The sequence below is a fragment of the Trachypithecus francoisi genome, unplaced genomic scaffold, assembly GCF_009764315.1.
Source record: "Trachypithecus francoisi isolate TF-2019V2 unplaced genomic scaffold, Tfra_2.0 Lachesis_group6, whole genome shotgun sequence".
Taxonomy (NCBI): Eukaryota; Metazoa; Chordata; class Mammalia; order Primates; family Cercopithecidae; genus Trachypithecus; species Trachypithecus francoisi.
Genome location: NW_022681471.1, coordinates 114,740,516 through 114,759,913, shown reverse-complemented (window position 1 = coordinate 114,759,913; position 19,398 = coordinate 114,740,516).

Genomic DNA, 19,398 nt, shown 5'->3' with positions numbered 1-19,398 from the left:
AATCTCCTTCTGCCTCTTTCTTATAAGGATACATATGATGGCATAATTTAGGACCCACCTGGATAATACAGGAAAATCCCCCATCTGAAGATCCTTAATTTAATCACATCTGCAAAGTCAATTTTGCCATGTAAGGTTAACATTCACAGGTTCCAGGGATTCGAATGTGGATATCATTTAGGGGGCCATTTTATAGCCTACCGCAGGGGTAGACCTGTGAGTAGGGTGGGGTGTCCATTTTGGCTGCGCAGTGCCTTCACTCCTGGGTGGTTGCACTGATACCAGCTGATTTTTGCTTTCTGACTGAGCCTTCATTTTTGACCTCAATATAAGCATCCTTTTTCTGCCATTAAGATCTTTTATAAATACAGAACAATCCAATCAGCTTTTTAAAGTTCTAGTTATATTCAAAATCTTTTTGATCGGATGTGGATGTCCTCAAATATTTTCAGCCACAGTTTACATGGACTACATAGGTTATATTGGTAAGTAACACATCTGTTACTTAACCTCATCCATTCCTGGATGTGCCTAAATAATGTCACCCCCACCCCAATATATTGACAGCAACAGATGCTCTGGAATATCCACATGCCGAAATCTCTTCAAATCTGTTCTGACCTCTCCTGCCTCCCCAACCCACACTAACTCATGCACGTGAGTGCAGGCGCACATCCCGCCCCCTCGCCCTACGAAGTTCCTTATATTTCTGGAAGCTTCTGGATAATTGACCTACTTCTGTAATTCCTTTGGCTTGTTTAGATTTGGGCAGAATTGAATCTTCACCTCTTATTAAATGTCAATACAAATAAGATTTAGCTTGCTTAGTGCTCTCAGTCACCTTTGAATTAGTTGAGACTACAAGTGTATAAAGCAGACACACTTGTTACATTCTGATTTTCTCTTATTTAGTGTAGAACATTTAAGATACCTATGATGCTGGGCCACTTTCAGAAAAATACAAATCATTCCTTCAACTTCGACAGGTATGACAGTCGTGAGGAAACTGTCAGCATCTATTTGAAAATGTGCAGGGTAGAGAATGGAACTCGTAAATTTGACAAGCTTTTTATGTTCCATTCATAAGGGCTAGTGATAAATGAATCTTGATTAAACACTTATTTGTACTGTTATTGGCTTTTTAAAAAAGAAACATTTTATTGCACTCTGATTGTAGATTATGCTTGTTGGGACTCATCCCTCTGTTTAGCAACATAGGGCAGATTTGATTCAATATTACCATGTAAACACATGGTTCAGTCTCATGACTGACCATTTCTGGTTACCCAGCCCCAGTTGAGTGCAGCATCTCTACTCCATCTCCAGAGATCTTTATGTTAGTTTAAGGCAGTTAAAGCCCTTGTGCAATTTTTTTTTTTTTTTTGCTACATATGATTTCCTCTATTAAGTAAATGACTTAAATTGTATTCAGATTACTTTGGAATACGTAGTATAGTAGCGTTTAACCTGTCGACAGAAAACAATTTGCAGAGGAAAGCTTATCTAATGCTACCTCCTTGCTTAATCTGTGGCTTCTTACAGAATACAGGGTAAACTCATTTTCTTATATCCATGTCTCTCCACCACCTGTCCCCAGGAAACCTCTCCAATCCTATCATTACCAACCATTTGCTATTATGAAAATGATCTCTGAGTATGCTTTATTAATTTCTACCTCGCTCTCTCCCTCTTCCTTCCTCCCTCCCTCACTCTCTCTTTCTTCCCCATCCATCTCTTTCCTTTTTCCCTCCCTCCCTCTCTCCTGGCCTCTTTCCAGTGCATACTCATTAAGCACATACAGTATGGTGGACTTTACACTTAGCAAGGTAGGAAAGATGAAATTGACAATGCAGCCCCCAGCACTGCGGGGGATGTGGACAGAAGCAACAGTACTTACAGTATCTATAATGGTCAATGAATTATCCAACTTTGCTTGAGGAGGTCAGAGAAGTTTTCAGGGAAATGATGACTTGTAAGCTGAGTTTTGAAAGATAATTGGGGCTCACCAGGTAGACAATGCCAATACATTTATGGTTCGCAGAAGCAATGGTACAAAGGGAAGAGCACAGGCAAGAAACAACACAGCTGTGCTACCTCCCTTCTCCCTTCCCTCTCTACCTTCCTGGCACACATATTTACCGGGTGCTCATGTTGCAAGCATCGCCCTAGGTCTCCAGAGACAACACTAGACGAGAAGGACACTATTCCTGTCCTGGGGCAACTTATCTGCTAGTTGTGAAATGAAACATGATTTGCTGAGACTAACAGGTCCTATATCCTTGAACACTTTAAAAAATGTTTGGGACATGTTGCATTCTGAATACTGCCTCCTGGAGTTTCACAGTGCACAATTTCACAGTCAAGGCCCTGTTAAGAAATCTGTTATCTTCATTTACTCTGGTTCTCAAGTGCATTTAACCAGGGGAACCTTGTTTTAAGTAGCAATTAATACCACATAAAGCCAGTTTTCTAAAGGAGTCACTGCAGGAAATGTTTGAGCATTCTTTCCTTCCAACCTCATTGCCTATTGTATCAGTTACGTGTTTTCATAATAATGCTGCATAAAAACGGCCACAGAACCTCTGTGGCATGTAACAATAAGAACTCAGTGCTTGTACCCCTGGGGAGGTTGGTTAGGTGGCTCTGCTGACCTGGCTGAGCTTGGTCCTATGTCTGGGGTCTGGCTGGCTATTGGCTGGGACAACTGGGATGACCTGGCTGTGCCCTGCTTGCCTGGGCATACACCTGGGCATATTTTCCTGGTGGTGACTGAGGCATAAAAGGCAAGTGAAACTATGTAGGCATTTTTCAGATCCCTGCTTTGTGAAGAATTTTAACATCCTAATGTCCAAAGCAAGCCACATGGCTGAGTCCAGAATTAAAGTGGCCGGGGATAGGGCACTACAGAGTTTCATGGCAAAGAGTGAAGATACAGAGGACAGGGAGGAATTGGGGCCACTTTAGTACTTGACCGCATCTACCTAAGACCCCGACTCAGGTATCACCTCTTTCATGAAGGCTTTTCTGACTTTCTCAGATCCATATCCATTTCTTTATCTGAGACTTCCCACTGCACACCCAGTACCTTACTGCCAAATTAGAAGCTCTCTTAAATTCCCAGCTTGGTTCACATTGGCTCCCCTACCTAGATGACAAATTCCTCAAGGATAGAGACCATATTTTTTATGTGCATGTGTGTGGTTTTGTTTTTTTTTTTTTCCTTTTGAGACGGAGTCTCACTCTGTTGCCCAGGCTGGAGTGCAGTGATATGATCTCAGCTCACTGCAACCTCCGCCTCCCGGGTCAAGCGATTCTCCTGCCTCAGCCTCCTGAGTAGCTGGGATTACAGGTGCCTGCCACCACACTGGGCCAATTTTTGTATTTTTAGTAGAGACAGGGTTTTGCCATGTTGGCCACGCTGGTCTTGAACTCCTGGCGTCAAGTGATCTGCCTGCCTCCCAAAGTGCTGGGATTACAGGCATAAGTCATCGGGGAAAGACCATATTTCTTTTTCTTCTAAAAAAGGAAAAGGGATACACATGCAGAACGTGCAGGTTTGTTACATAGGTATACATGTGTCAGTGTCATGGTGGTTTGCTGCATCTATTGACCCGTTCTCTAAGCTCCCTCCCCTCACCCCCCACCCCCAGCAGGCCCTGGTGTGCATTGTTCCCCTCACTGTGTCCATATGTTCTCAGTGTTCAACTCCCATTTATGAGTAAGAACATATAGTATTTGATTTTCTGTTCCTGTGTTAGTTTGCTGAGGATGATGGCTTCCAGCTTCATCCATGTCCCTACAAAGGACATGATCTCATTCCTTTTTATGGCTGCATAGTATTCCATGGTGCATATGTGCCACATTTTCCTTATCCAGTCTATCATTGATGGGGATTTGGGTTGGTTCCATGTCTTTGCTATTGTAAATAGTGCTGCAATAAACATACGTGTTCATGTAGGGAAGACCATATTTCTTCCTGGGCCTGAGACTATATTTTATACTTTATTTGTATCTCCCAGAGCACCTAGCACAGTACTAGGCACACAGTGGGCATTTACTCAAGACTAAATTGAGGTCACAAGTTCCTAGATGCATAGGAACCAACGCTGAAAGTCAGGCTGTCTCCTGGGGGCTTCCCCTGAGGCTGGGCCCCCTATACTCCCGATGCCACCCAGATTTGTGCCTACAGGGCTAAGATCAGCTCGGCGAGATTGGGGGTGGGGATGGGGACTGGCACGTGTGTCAGAGAAATGCCAGAAAAGCTCTGCCCAAGAGCCGGAAGTTGCGTCTCTGTGTATGCACTTTTTTGCTTTTGTTGTGTTCTCAGCCCTCGCAGGGACTCTAACCACTTCCCCCTGAACTTCGTACGGGAATCTCACCTCTCTTGTGGTAGTGGTCCTCCTAAATTCGGGCCACTCGGCTCATTCTTTCCTGTCTCATTTTGTTCTTTCTGCCTCTTCTGTGCATGGGGGCTACATTACTGATGCTGCTGTTGCCCAGTTGGAGAGGAGAGCAGTGGTGTGAGAAAAGCACCCTGGACCTGTGCCCCTTAAAGTGAGGTCCCTGGGCCAGCAGCATCGGCTTTACCTGAGAACTGTTTAGAAATGCAGATTCTCCAGGGCTGTCCCAGACCTCCTGGATCAGCCTCTGTATTTTAACCGAACCCCCAGAGGCATAGTCAAGCCTGAGAAACACCAGCATCTGGTCACAGCTCACCAGCCCCTTAGCTCTACAACCTGGCAAATTTCTTCACTTCTCTGTTGGACACACTGATTTTCCCTGTGTCAAATTAGATGCATTTAATTATGTGGTAATTCAGATTACTTTGTTGCTTCATCAGAGAAGTACAAAGGTGTGGGAAGTGGTAGAAAATCATATTGTGCACAAAATCAAGAACTTTTAGAGCTGGAAAGAACTTGATTGACCACCTCCTCCAGTTCCCTCTTGTTTTATAGCCACTTAAGGTCAAGCCTTGCTAAGGAGAATGTCAGTCTCCTCCATCCTTGCAGGAGAAACGCAGCCCCTGCAGTCAGAAGAGACAGGAAGTCCACATGAGACAGGAGGGAATGAGTTGACTGGCCTGAATTTAGAAGGACCATTACCACAAGAGAGGTGATGTTCCCATAAAGCTTGAAGTTAAGGGGGAAATGGATCCCGACATGTAAAGTGTGGTCCCTGAACCAGTACCATTACAGTCACCTGGTAAGAGAGGCGGTGGGTGGTTTGTGAGAAATGCGGATTCTCAGGCCAAAGTTCATATCTACTTGATAAATAGAGTCAAAATCTCTATATACCAAGAACCCTGGGTGATCTGTAAGCACAGTCAAGTTTGGGGAGCGCTGGGCTAGATGACACAGTCACTGGGAATGCTTGAAGACAAATGAAGCCCAGAATAGAAGCGTCATTTCCCAAGTAGTAAGAGTGCTGGCCCTAGAAGCAAAGAAATGTAGATTTGAATTTCAACTTGCCACTTCTAGACTGTGGTTTTGAGAAAGGTGCTTAACCCTCTCTGAGCTTCAGATTCCTCATCTGTAAAAAGTGTGAAGCAATTAGCATGACATTCGGCACTCAGGAAGTGCTTAGTAAATGTTAACACAACAGGGCTTCATGGCTAAAAACACAGATTTTGCAGCCAGAGTGCCTGGGTTGATAATCCTGGCTCTGCCACTTCCTAGCTGGGTGACCTTCAGCAAGTCACTTAACCTCTCTGAGCTCCAGGTTACTCATCTGCAAAGTGGAACTCACAATAGGGTTGTGACGAGAAGTTCATGGGTTAATATCTGTAAAGCAGTTAGATGCTGTCTGGCACATAGCAAGAGCTAAGTGTCTATTAAAAATTATATTGCTATTTTAGAGACTTGATGAAAGGAAGAGAGCCAGGCATACATGTTTTTTTTTTTTTTTAAGCTTCAATAAGAGAGGAGTCTGTTTCTCCCTCATGTAAAGAGTCAGGAAGTGTGCAGCCTTATGTTGGCTTTCAGGTATCCACAGGACTTAGATGCCTGCATTTGACTCTGCCATACTCATCTTGTGGATTCTGTCCTTATGGTGGAGAGAGGCTTGTGCAGCTCTCACTCCTGTACCAAGGTACGAGGCCAGCAGAATGAAACAGCTGAGGAGGGTCAAGGGGTTCTGGATTAGTGGTGTATTGCTGTGTAATAAATTACCCCAACACTTGAGGGCTGGATATGATAAACACTATCTCATGGTGTCTGTGGCTTATTATCGGGAACAGCTTAGCTGTGTGGTCGTGGCTCATGCTCTTCCAGGCTGCAATCAAGGTGTCAGCAGGGGCTGCAGTCATCTGTAGCTCAACTGGGGAGGATCCACTTCTGAGCTCATTTCTGCAGTTGTTGGCAGGCCTCACAAGGTCCCCTTTCAAGTTCACTTGTGTAGGCCCCTCCACAGGGCTGCCTTATGACATGGCAGCTGGCTTCTCCCATTAGAATCCAGCCCACACTCAAGCGGAGGGGATTGTACAAGGGCCTAAATCCCAGGAGGTAGCATCATAGGGGCTACATAGCACAGGCCTCTTCCCAGTGACTCAGCTTCCCTCAAGCAGCCTTCCTGGAATTCCCACACAACACTTTTGTTTATAGCTCACAGGCTGGAACTTAGTCACGTGGCCATACCAAGTTGCAAGAGAGGTTGAGAAATAGAATCTTTTAGCTAGAGGCATTTCCACCCCGAATTAAAATCAGGGTTTCATTACTAAAGAAGAAAGGTGAGGATGGCTAGTTCATTTTCTATAGCCTTCCTATAGAGCTGTGGTTCTCAAAGTATGGACTCCAGAACTGCAGCATCAGCATCACTGGGGAACTGGTTAGAAATACAAGTGTGTGGGCTCCATCCCAGACCTGCTGACCCAGAAACTCTGGGGCTTAGGTCCAGTGATCTGTTTTCACAAGCCCTCTAGGGGATTCTGATGCACGCTCAAGTGTGAGAACCACTGCTACAGAGGACAGTTAATTGACATTCATACGATTGGTATAATGAAACATGAAGTCTGTTTATAAGAACCAACAAAAAAAAGTAAGAACCGACAACTTGGTGGTGTCTTTAGACAGCATCATCATGAATGGAGAGGCTTTCAAAAACGAGGCGCGTGCTACCTAATGATTTAGTTACAATTCACTTTGCAGTTTCCATCCCGAGGTTGCACATAATTTTATCAGGCAATAAGCTCCATTGTACAGATAAAACTTGAGGGTATACTTGGCAAAAGAGATCATAAATGAAGATTCCTTTATGATGAGCAAGGAACTACAGATTCTCGGTGGCTAGAAATTCCATTCTTCAAGAGTAGAACCAAAGTCGGGTTATGTAACAGACTACTTGCATAATCAAATCCAGCAAAGCTGAATGTTTTAATCCACATGCAGGAAACAATAAATGAGGCAGCCTGTAAAAAAAGTGGAGGACTTCACTAACCCACAAGTAAATTGTTGGGAGGACGCTGGCTGGTATGGAAGACAGCCTATGGAGTTTGCAGCCCATCCATTTGTCCATGCACCCAAATATCCAGTAAGCCTCAGGACCTCTGAGCTTTATTTTCCTCCTAAAGTGGGGATGGCAATAACTGTTTTATTTGGCAGATGACAGAAAATTCACTGATATTAAAATTCAGCATCGTAACCCAAATCCCTGGCACATAGTAGGGATCACACATGTCAAGTGGTCTCTCTTCTCTCCTTTTATCTAAATAATGTATAGAGAGATGGTTCATAGCAATAATACTTTTAAGTAGTTTAAAAACTCACAAGGAAATTAAGAACTCTTAATTTGGGTTTGATTTCCTTAAAAATCTGTATTTTCTTTTGTTTTATTCCGTTTCTCTTCATTATGCTAGTTTCTATCAAATGACATAATTCTTGCTCCATGTGGTGTTTACTATCAATCTTTATTTTTTCTTTATTATTGTTAGGCCTTTTTTTTTTGCAAATAGGTTTTGCAATTTAAACACTCTGGCTCTTTTGTTTTGTTTTGTTTTGGTGTTTTGGCTTTCCTTTTAATTGAATATTCCTGACAACTTCTTGCTTGTGAAGAGCTGAGGAGAGCAGGCAGAATCCATCATTTCTGGTGTGCCTCTACCCTAGGAGGTGACTGTTACTTCCTGATGAGATGACACACTGCAGAGAACCACCCTGTGTCTTTCTACTCCTGCATGTCTCTGTGTTGGGAGTGGGCATGCTTAAATTCCAGCCCCCACTTTTTTTCCCCACTCACCTCTGCTTTAGCAAAATGTGTAGCCTCTCCTTTCAACTCCTTGTTTGCATTGCCGGCTGCTGTGGGGGGAGGCTCCCCAGCACCCCCACTCCAACCCAAGAAAGGAGCTATTCCTTTTGCTGAACACCAGTCTCCTTCTTTCATAGTGGGACTGGGTAGTGGCACAGAGGAGCTGGGGGAAGTTCGACAGTGCGAAGTAGCAGGGCTTCTGAGGGCTCTGAGCCATGTGTGGGTCAGCAACCCAGGGGCCTCTTTCTCTGGCCCTCTTCTCTGCCCACGCTTCCTGTCTGGGTTTAGCTTTGGCCCTTAAGCACAGCTGGCACATCCTCTGGGGCAAAAGGGGCCTCTCTTTGGGGGCTGTGGGGTGTGTTATTCTTTTTGGGCTTTCTCTGTGGTGAGGAGGGTGCAATAGAAAGTTGTCTGGTAGCCCCGTGGGAGCAGCCTATCCCTGGACTAGTTCTGGTGAATTACCTTGGGGTCTAATCAGGAGACAGAAGGCATACCAGGTATTTGAAGAGTGAGGTTTTCATAGAAAGACATTGTTAATGAAAACAAAGTATAAAGTTGTTGTTGACTAGGTAATTGAAAGGGCAAAAAGAGAACACGAAGGAACTTCAGTGGTAGCAAGTGCAGGAACCCCACTCCTGAGGCTGAGGGAACAAAGGAGGAAGCTGGAATATCAAAATCTAGAAACTTAGAGGAGGGGCCCCATACTGCTGAAACTCAGAGCTCTGAGGGTGGCCCCTCTCAGCTGGTGCTGAAGTCTCTGAGCTCGGAGGAGGGGCCTTTGGGGCTGGACTCCTGGAGGTGGTATCTGGCTGGCAGAGCTGAAAAAGGTGCAGCTGGCAAAGCAGAAATGTGCTTTATGGAGCCCCAGCATCAGCGTCACAGAAAAAGCATAGAAGAGCAGATTTGGAGCTAAGAGAATAATTAGTAACTGGACAACAACTTAAAAACTGGCACAAGTCCTTTTTACTATTGAGCCTGCCCTAGGGCAGCGCTTCTCAACTCTAATGCAAGTATGAATCACCTGGGGATCTCCTTAAAGTACAGCTGGTCTGGGATAGGGCCTAAGACTCTGCATCTTTGACAAGCTCCCAGGTGATGCACATGCCTTGAGCAGCAAAAGCTAGGAGGCCTTGAAGAACCCGGTGCTTGCACCTTCCTACTACATGTGGACAGCAGTCTTCTGCAGGAGTCCCTTGCTGGGTTAGCTGTGTCCTTGTGACACCCTTTATGCAGGCATGTGGTATGCCCTTCTCTCCCATGTTCCTTACTCCCGGACTTTCTCATTTCTTTCCTCCACATCAAATTTGTCAGAACTTTGCTAGCTGTTGGGAATTCGGAGTGGACACAGGTTAAAGCCTGGACTCTTCTAAGTGACATTAACATTTTCACCTGAGTCTTTTCACACCTTCAGTCAAATAGGGAATATAGGAAGGGAGCCCATTTGGGCTATTCTCAAATTGTTCCTCATTATAGACCTGGAGATGATGTCATATTGATGACTGCCATTTTGTGATAGCTGTAGAGGGTGTTTATTCTCCAATATTCTGTTGAAGAGGTGAGAAAGAATCCCAAAATATATGTACATGATCTCCACAAAGACTCTCAGTACCATATCCATGTTTTCACAAGGGGATCATTTTGCTAAGTAAGTTTGAGGAGAAACAATGTCGTCCTTAAACAGCTTGAATGACAACACCAGGCTTCATAAATTGAAGTATAACAAGCAGGGTGGCAGCCTCAGCCCAAAAGTGGAAACCTGGGAACATCTTGAGGAAACAGCAGCTAAAGAATAAACTTCAAGCAGCCATGGCCAGCACAAACTTCTGGCAGCTAGCTATGGGGTCTCATGTTGGTGCTGGGCCTAGTAGCTCCCTGGGTGGACTCAGCCGCCGAATTCCTTCTGCAGGGCGTATGTGAAGCTGGCCTTATGCTTCCTTATCACAAGTGAACTCTCACTCACATCTGGAGAGAGAGAGTATGTAGGTGAGTGAGCAGTTAAGATAAATATTGAAACTGGAATATCTCAAGTGGAAGGTCTATTTGCTGCCCAGGTCATTTATGCTTTTCAGGATGATGCCCACTGGAAAACCATTTTCCTGGGATCTGAAGTTACAGTGTTTTAATACCTTTCCCCATTCATATATTGAGAATGTAATTTTATGTATGATCGCTGTGACCTTCTGAAATAGGGGCCAAAATGACTTTTGCGGGGACTGAGAGAACTGGAGCACAGAGATGGTAAGTGACTTTCTAGGGTCACAAGGTAGCCAAATTGTGATCCAGGCCCCTGACCTAGAGAGATGTGTCCAAAGACCCTGGAAATCTGGCTGCTAGAGGCTGAGGGGTATACTTTGGTCAGCAAAGTTTTTCTGTATAGGTCCATATAGTAAATATTTCAGGCTTTGCAGGCCATAGGGTCTCAGTTGCAACTATTCAACTCTGCTCTTGTACCACGAAAAACAGCCATAGACAGTATGAAAACAAATACGTTTGCCTGTGTTCCAACAAAACTTTATAACAACAGGCAGAGGGCTACATTTGGTCAACAGGCTGTAGTTTGCCAACTCCTGCTATATACCAATGGTGAAAGTTGAAAACATGATACATGTACATGATTTATTCTTTTCGGAATTGAGAAGGGTAAAGACTACGAGTTAGGAAGATGGAAGGTGAGAATAGGAGAGAAGGAGGAGTAGGAGATAAGATGGATAAGGTAGGTGGAGGGAGACAATAGATAAAAAGAAAAATATAAAAATAAGGAATAGGCATTAAGACAACTTTGATTTGAGGGGGATTTACCAATAAGATAAAAGAAACATGAGTTTGGAACCTTACCCAGGGCTGTGTGAAAGACAGTACAATTTCATCATAGTTTTTCTGTGCAAGATGAATTCACTTTTCTCAAATGATTTTAGTTTCAAATGACAAACTTAGAGCAGGCACAGTGAAGTTTGTGATATGAAATCACTGTCAAGTTATGCCTCTGTAAAAAGAATTGTCCAACTGACTCTATCAGCTGAGTGACAACAATTTAAAAATACATAATTTATGACCAGGAATGATGAAATCTAGAAAATATTTCCCAGGAAAGAAATATGTTTTAGCTGCTCAATAGAAAAACAAGTCCTTTGTTATTAATGCACTGATGCTTATGAGTCTTCACTATCTCAGAGATTAAAGGGTTTCTTGGAGATGTCGAGTGCCTGGTATTGCTAAAGCTTTTGGAAAGTTTTGCAGACAGATCTTATTGTTTTGCAAACATTTCCCCCTTCTACATACTTTGAAAAATGATTTCAGATCTCTTTTGAGAAGCTTTCTTCTTCATAGTTTCCTTATTGGCTTTATTGCTTTCCTGTGCCAGCAACAAAACCATCTGAGCCAGCAGCACAAAGACTTAAAAACATTTGAAGAAGCAATCATTGCTGCCACTTTAGGGAATGTATTTTTCTGAAAACACGGGAACCTGGAGGGTGGGGAATTGTATGACTAGAGATGGTGAGCTGGGTCAAGTGGGACTACTTTGGAATTTTGGAGTACTCCCTGTGTCTAGAAATCCTTGTGGGTGTTGAATGCCTCCCTTTGTGGGGCAGTGTGGTGTAGTGGTTATGGGCACTGGCTTTGGATACGGACCACTTTGGCTTGACTCATATCTCTGCTACTGATTGGGTGGCCAATCTTAGACCAGTTACTCATTCTGTCTGTGGCTCACCCTCTTCATCTGTAAAACAGACATGATAATATCAATATCTATCTTAAATAATCTTTATACAGATTGAAAGAATTAAAATACATGCGAGCACTTAGAATGCCTGGCGTATAGAAAACACTCCACAAATGTTACTATTACAATTAACGAGAGGAAGACAAGAATCACAACAAATCAGGTTTGTGTGTGCGTGTGTGATTTGTGAATTATTTCTGTTATTGTTTTTAATTTTTTAACTTTTAAGTTCAGGGGTACATGTGCAGGATGTGCAGGTTTGTTACACTGGTGAACACGTGTCACGGGGGTTTGTCGCACGGATTGTTTCATCACCCAGGTATTAAGCCTAGTATCCATTAGTTATTTTTCCTGATCCTCTTCCTCTTCCCTCCACCCTCCACCCCCTGATAGGCCCCAGTGTGTGGTGTTCCCCTCTATTGTCCATGTGTTCTTATCAACAAATCAGGTTTCCTTTTGAAATTTTGTTACCTATGGAATGGTGTATATGCATGTGTATTTCCACTTAGGCTGTTAAATATTGGCAGTGGATAACCTTATAGGTATACATGGAATGCAAAATTGTTGTGACAAGTTTTGTGCAGAGGTGATATTGCAGCTAATGAGATTTTAATCAAAGCACAATTATTGCTGATTGAAAGTTGTCATCAGCTTAGGCAACATAGAAAGACCCTGTCTCTATAACAAAAATTAAAAAAGAATTAGCCAGGAGATGGCTATAACTATAAAGTTATAGTGGCCCAGGTTTGTAGTCCTAGCTACTTGGGAGGCTGAGGCAGGAAGATTGCTTGAGTCCAGGAGTTCGAGGCTGCAGTGAGCTATGAGTGCACCACTGCACTCCAGCCTGGGTGACAGAGCGAGATTCCATCTCTAGAAAAGATTAAAAGGAAGAAAGAAAGTTGTCATGACTGTTAATATATTGTTAGATGAGATTAATCATATTTTAATGCTAAACTTTAGCTCAGACATCTCCTCTTAGTTCTAGACCCCCTTTGGATTAATGGTACCTCAAATTCAACATATCCCAAACTTATCTCAAACTTGTTCCAATTCCTGCATAACCTAACTCAGTAAATATATCAGTATCTACCCAGTTTCACAAACCAGAAACTTGGAGTCACCTTTGGCCCTTCAGTATCTTTCACCAGATCCAATCCACCAGCTTGCCAATTTTAACTCCTGCTATGGTCTGAATGTTTGTGTCCCCCCAAAATTCATATGTTGAAACCTAATCTCCAATCTGATAGTATTAAAAGATGGGGCCTTGGAGAGGTGAGGAGATCATGAGGGTGAAGCCCTCATGAATGGGATTAGTGTCCCTATAAAAGAAGACTGAGAGAGCCTCCTTCACCCCTTCCACCATGTGAGGATGCAGCAAGAAGGCGCCATGTACGAGAAAGTGCACCATCAGTAGGCACTGAATTTTCCAGAGCCTTGGACTCCTCAGCCTCCAGAACTGTAATAAATAAATGTTTGTTGTTTATGAGCTACCCAGTCTATGGTAGGTTGTCATAGCAGCCTGAATGAACCAAGACACCTCCTAAATATCTCTCAAATTGGGCATATCTTTCCATTACCATTATTCACAACCATCATAATCCAAGCCATCTTATCAAGCCATCTTATCTCACATAAACTACTAGGTTAGCCTCATTGGTCTACAATCACCCATTCTTTTCCACGTCAAATCCATTCTCTCCAGTCTGGGCAACATAGTGAGAGCCCAACTCTACAAAAAATTTTTAAAAAATTAGCTGGATGTGGTGGCCTGTGACTATAGTCCCAGCTACTTGGGAGGCTGAGGCAGGAGAATCGCTGGAGCCCAAGAGTTTGAGATTACAGTGACCTATGATTGTGCCACTGCATTCCAGCCTGGGTGACAGAGTGAGACTCTGTCTCCGAAAATAATAATGGTAATAACGATGATACTACTACTACTACTACTACTAATCCCTTCTTGTTAAAACCCAGATTCAGCTTTATTCTTTTAACTGGCATCCTGCTGGATTTACTAGTGCTTTCCATTTCTCCCCTCTGTAAAATATACAATCCATGCTCACTGCATACTGACTGCTCATTGCTAGTAGATGACTCTTCAGGATGCTCACATATTTCTGTTCCTACCTGTGAAGCTGTGCGTTTACTAAAAATCCCTAACCTGTTTTTGTCACTTTTTGAAATAATTACATAATTTAATGAACCGTTACATAAGTTGATGAAACGTGAACACATTCATATTTCAGAGAAGGAGGTTTTTTTTTTTCTATAAAAATTAGGTTGAATGCTTTGGGAAGACTCGGTAAAGGCAGGTTGCTATAAAAATTGCTGTTCATTTAGGTATGAGTGATAAAGCTGCAAAAGATCTCAGAAAATAAAAACTCTAGGAGGATCTGCACTCAGAATGCTTGCAAATATATTTTTGTTCTTTCTTAAAAAAAATTGAAATGGAAAATTGTAGAAAACACCTTATAGATAAGAAACAGGCCAAGGAAAGACATTCATCTAACCCACATTTAAAACACAAAGTTGGCCGGGTGTGGTGGCTCATGCCTGTAATCCTAACACTTTGGGAGGCTGAGGTGGGTGGATTGCCTGAGCTCAGGAGTTCGAGACCAGCCTGGGCAACATGGTGAAACCACGTCTCTACTAAAAATACAAAAAATTAGCTGGGTGTGATGGTGTGTGCCTGTAATCCCAGCTTCTCGGGAGGCTGAGGCATGAGAATTGCTTGAACCTGGGAGGCAGAGGTTGCAGTAAGCCGAGATTGTGCCACTGCACTCCAGCCTGGGCAACAGAGTGAGACTGTCTCAAAAACATAACAAACAAACAACAACAACAACAACAACAACAAACCACCAAGTCTGGGATCTGCATGGAAAGACTGGTGAATGGATGCACATTTTGAATAAAATGGTAAGGGTCTTCATGTATAATTTTTAATGATTCTTATTTTATGGAGTTTTTCAAACCAACCTCTTAATTATCTGTATGGATTATATATCATCATATCATACCCTGAACTTAATATATTTGAATTCCTGCTTCTCTGTTTATCTTAGGTTATAGTTCAAAACCCTTAAAATGGCTGGTGAGGTCTGGTCTAGGTGAGTTGGCCCAACCTCATCTTGAAACCTCGTCATCTTGAAAGTTGCCTCTCTCAGCTCTATACTTCATTTAGTCCCTGGTACTAGCCATACAGTTTTCTTTCACAGGGACTTTCAACATTGAAAGTTCCCTCTGCCCAGAGCACTCACCCCTTTTCTCTTCATCCCTCAGATCATTCCTGATCTGCCTGAGTAGGTCAGATCTCTGTGGTGTTTGCTCTTGTCATATCACTTAACTCTCTATCATAGCTTTCAGCTCAATTGCAATTTTACATTTATTTTTTATTTGACTCATATTTTCTGTACTAGTTTCCTAGGGTTGCCATAACAAATTATCACAAACTTGGTTTAGAACAACATAAATTTATTCTCTCACCATCCTGGAGGCCAGAGGTCTGAATCAAGGTGTCAGCAAGGCCATGCTCCCTCCGAGGGCTCTAGGGAAATGTCCTTCCTTGCCTCTTCCAGCTTCTGGTGGTTCCTTGTATTCCTTGGCTTGTGGCAGCATCACTCCATTCTCTGCCTTTGTCTTCATGTGGTCTTTTCCCCTGTGTCTCTTAGTCTTTTTCTTCTGTCTCCTATAAGGACACTGATTGGATTGAGGGCCCACCCTCATTCAGAATGATCTCATTTCAAGAAACTTACCTTAATTATATCTGCAAAGACCCTTTTCCAAATAAAGTTATATTCATAAGTTTTGAGTGTACATATCTTTTGGGGGGCGACTATTCAATCCACCAAGTCTACCTACCCCAATAGACTCTAAGTTCCACAATGGCAAGAATTATATCAGTCTTTACCTGTTACACTGCCTGACACACAGTAGGTGCTCAACAAATATTTATTCCTTGAATGAATAAATGGATCATCTTTTGAAGTGTCTAAATTTACTAAAATTATTAATCAATTAAATGGAAGTATTGGACTACTGAAATGCTGATGTAGGTATGCTGATCACATTTTTAAAGCAAACAGAATTCATTAATTTTTATAAAATAAAAAATTCTATTGCTTTACAAAGCAAGTACCTGCTATTTTTTAAGTGTACCAAGCCCTCCTTTCCCTCCTCCAATTGACCACTTATTTCACAATCATTTAGAATAAAACTTGAAGATCTAAGATCTAATTCATTCTGGTTTATTGTCATTTATCTAAAATTAAAACAGGGTCTACCGATACTAGCCCAGTGAGAATTTAGTGATGAAGAGATAACTATGGGCATAATAGGAGAGAAGTAATGACAGGAGACCATGCAGAGTTAGGACTCATACTCTCTATCTCATAAATGTAAGCACTTCAAAGTAAGTGTCATTTAAATATAGCATCTTGAAGTCATGCATTTCTTGACAGCTTTATTGCTGTTTATGACTATTACAGCTTCTGATAACAGTGAAGATTTCACCTAGAGATAAAGGACAAAAATTCTCAACAAACCCAAAGCATACCCATCTCCCAAATGTTTGAAACTCAGGTTGCCCATTTTATTTAAATTTTTGCCTGGAGTCAAATGTGGCACAGCCAGTGTGGTTTCAGCATCGGATGTACACATCCTACAATTATAGAAAAGTATATTTATATTATGAGCTACTGGGCAGAAGCTGTGCCTAGGTTTCTAGACATTATTTGGCATTCTGGAATGTAAGAAAACAATGAGAGGCAGCACAAATGATAATGGTTGTAGAGGTGTCACTATTGACCCCCTTCATGAAACACTTCCCTGTTAAGGGAGATTATGGCTGACTAAAAGTAAGTCAGTGGATCAAGGGGTCCTATCCTTTTCCTGATGAGAAACAATTATCAATTTCTATGAAGTCTTCTTTTAGCTGATGAATATGGGAGTGGGTTGTTGGCTTCATTTTCATTCCCAAGAGCTACAGAGAGGAGGAGCTTGGATGCCAACCAGGAAAGGCTGCCATGTGCATTAGCAGATAATTGCAAGAGCAATTTACCATTTGTTAAGTGTCTAGAAGGTCCCAAGCATTTTTCCTATATTATAGCAAATCCTCACAACAACCTGGTATGGTAGAGATTCCTAGCTTTAATTTATAGACAAAGAAATTAAGGCTCAGAGAGGCTAAAAAAAATTGGCCTTTAGTCACACAGCTAATAAATATCTCTTAGAATTGGAACCCATACTGGCTGGTTCCAGAGCCCATATACTTTCCACTTTGCCAAGGTGCCTTCCAGAGTTTGCTCTCTAAAGAGAAGAGCCAGTCCTTTGGTGACTTATTGCTAAGAGGGTCTTAGATGGCACTTGGATTTCTTGCTTTTCAAACTGAGATATTTGCACCAGTAGGTGTATGACAGGCCAGGGTAAGCGAAACCACAGAATAAACTTGATGCATTTTTCATGTGAAATAATCTATGAGGTCTATTTTATATGAAAATAAAAATTTTTAAGATGAAACAAAAGATTGAAAACATATTTCCTGCTTTTGGAAACTGCTTTGGGATCAACCATCAGATGCCAGATGTAGGGAAAATAGAAATTACCTTCATCCTTCTCTACCTTGAGAAGGGCTTCTATAGGAAAGTTTGAGAAATAGTGCAATAACATGGGAAAACTTAGTTGTGTGAGTATATCAGTCAGTGCTCAGTTAGGAAAACAGAATTAGTCTAGGTATTTTAGAGGGAATTTGATATAGGAAATTGTTTACAAAAGTACTGGCAAAGTGCAAGGAGCAAAAAGGGGAAGTTAGGTACCACAGAGAGTAGCCACTGTAGGAAGCTACCCTAGGGACTGGAGGAACCATTACTAGGACTGGAGGAAAAAAAGGGAAGAGGTGATGTTTTCAGAGCTCAGGAGCATATTTGTCACTGAAATTATCCACTGCTGCAGCTTTTGGAATCTTGTCACTCTTGAAAACACCAAAGGCCACTGGAGCCTGCAGTTGCTCATCATGTCAAGATCTGCTAATGTCACTGTAGCACCCAGTGGCTGGCAGCCACCAGCAATTGCCCATCATCACAGCTGCTGGAAAAATAGAAGGCCATCTGCTGAGTCAGAGATGCCACCAGAAGCAGGAGAAAAATATCTTCTCTTGTCCTTCCACCTTCCTATCTCCCCTCATTCCTTCCCATTGGCAGAACCTAACCTGAGGCCAACAGGCCAGGGAGTCTGGGAAATGTAGTTTGCAGGTTTCCAGTCCCTTCCAACAACAGATGAATAAAGAAGGGTGGGAATGGTGCAGTCAGGCAATTGACTCACCATAGCCTATTATGTGTTTAGTAACATATTTCCATAAAGGTTTACCTTATATTCCCTATCACCCCCCCCCCAGGAAGTTAAGAAATGTGTATCTCATCTGAGAGAAGTATATACAAGTATTCTATGCTTTCCCAAATCTATTTGGTTCCTGAGTTCAGATAGCGAGAGTTTGTATAACAAGTTCAGATAAGTTCAGATAGTGAGGGATACTTTTTTTTTTTCCTAAAGCAACAAGCCTTTATTATGTGCGCCAGTGTCAGGCCTCACATATAGAATCGTGGAAGTGCTGAAAGCATCCAATGGATTCACTTCTTGATCTAGCAAGCAATCCTATGATGACCTTACTGAGAATAACTTCCTCAGGGAAGGGTTCGGGGAAGGTACACATTGTGCCCCATGGTTAATATGTATTCTGCAAAAAGCAAAGCTTTCATATGCCAATATTTTCTTTTTGGCAAATGATGTATACTACAGCCTCCTTTTTTATAGCTTTGCAATGCCTACATACATTGGAGGCTTTGAGCAGTTCTGTAGGTGACAACCCAATTTAATCTCATCTTATTTGATCTTGGAAGTCTCTTTTTACTGACTGCCATCAGGGCCCTGTGACCTGCTGCCACAGGGAACCACCATCAGGGCTGTCAGCCAACGTGTGAAACATGTCCAGTGTTTTCTTTCAGGAAAGTGTAACGGAAACTCTGAACTTAATTCTTTGGCTCTAGCCTTCCTTGCTTTGTAACTTTGACAAATTATTTTTCACCCTCCAAGCCTTCATTTCTTTATCTACAAAATGGGGTGGTGGTGGTGGGGGGTCGGGGTGGGTGTGATGGCTCACGCCTGTAATCTCACCACTTTGGGAGGCTAAGGTGGGTAGACCACTTGAGCCCAGGAGTTTGAGACTAGCCTGGGCAACATGGTGAAACCCTGTCTCTACAAAAAATACAAAAATTAGCTGAGTGTGATGGTGTGAACTTGTGGTCCCAGTTACTCAGGAGGCTGAGGCGAGAGGATCGATTGAGCCTGGGAGGCAGAGCAGCGATCACACCATTGCACTCCAGCCTGAGTGACAGAATGAGACCCTGTCTCAAAACAAAAACAAACAAACAAGCAAATAAACAGAAAATGAAAAA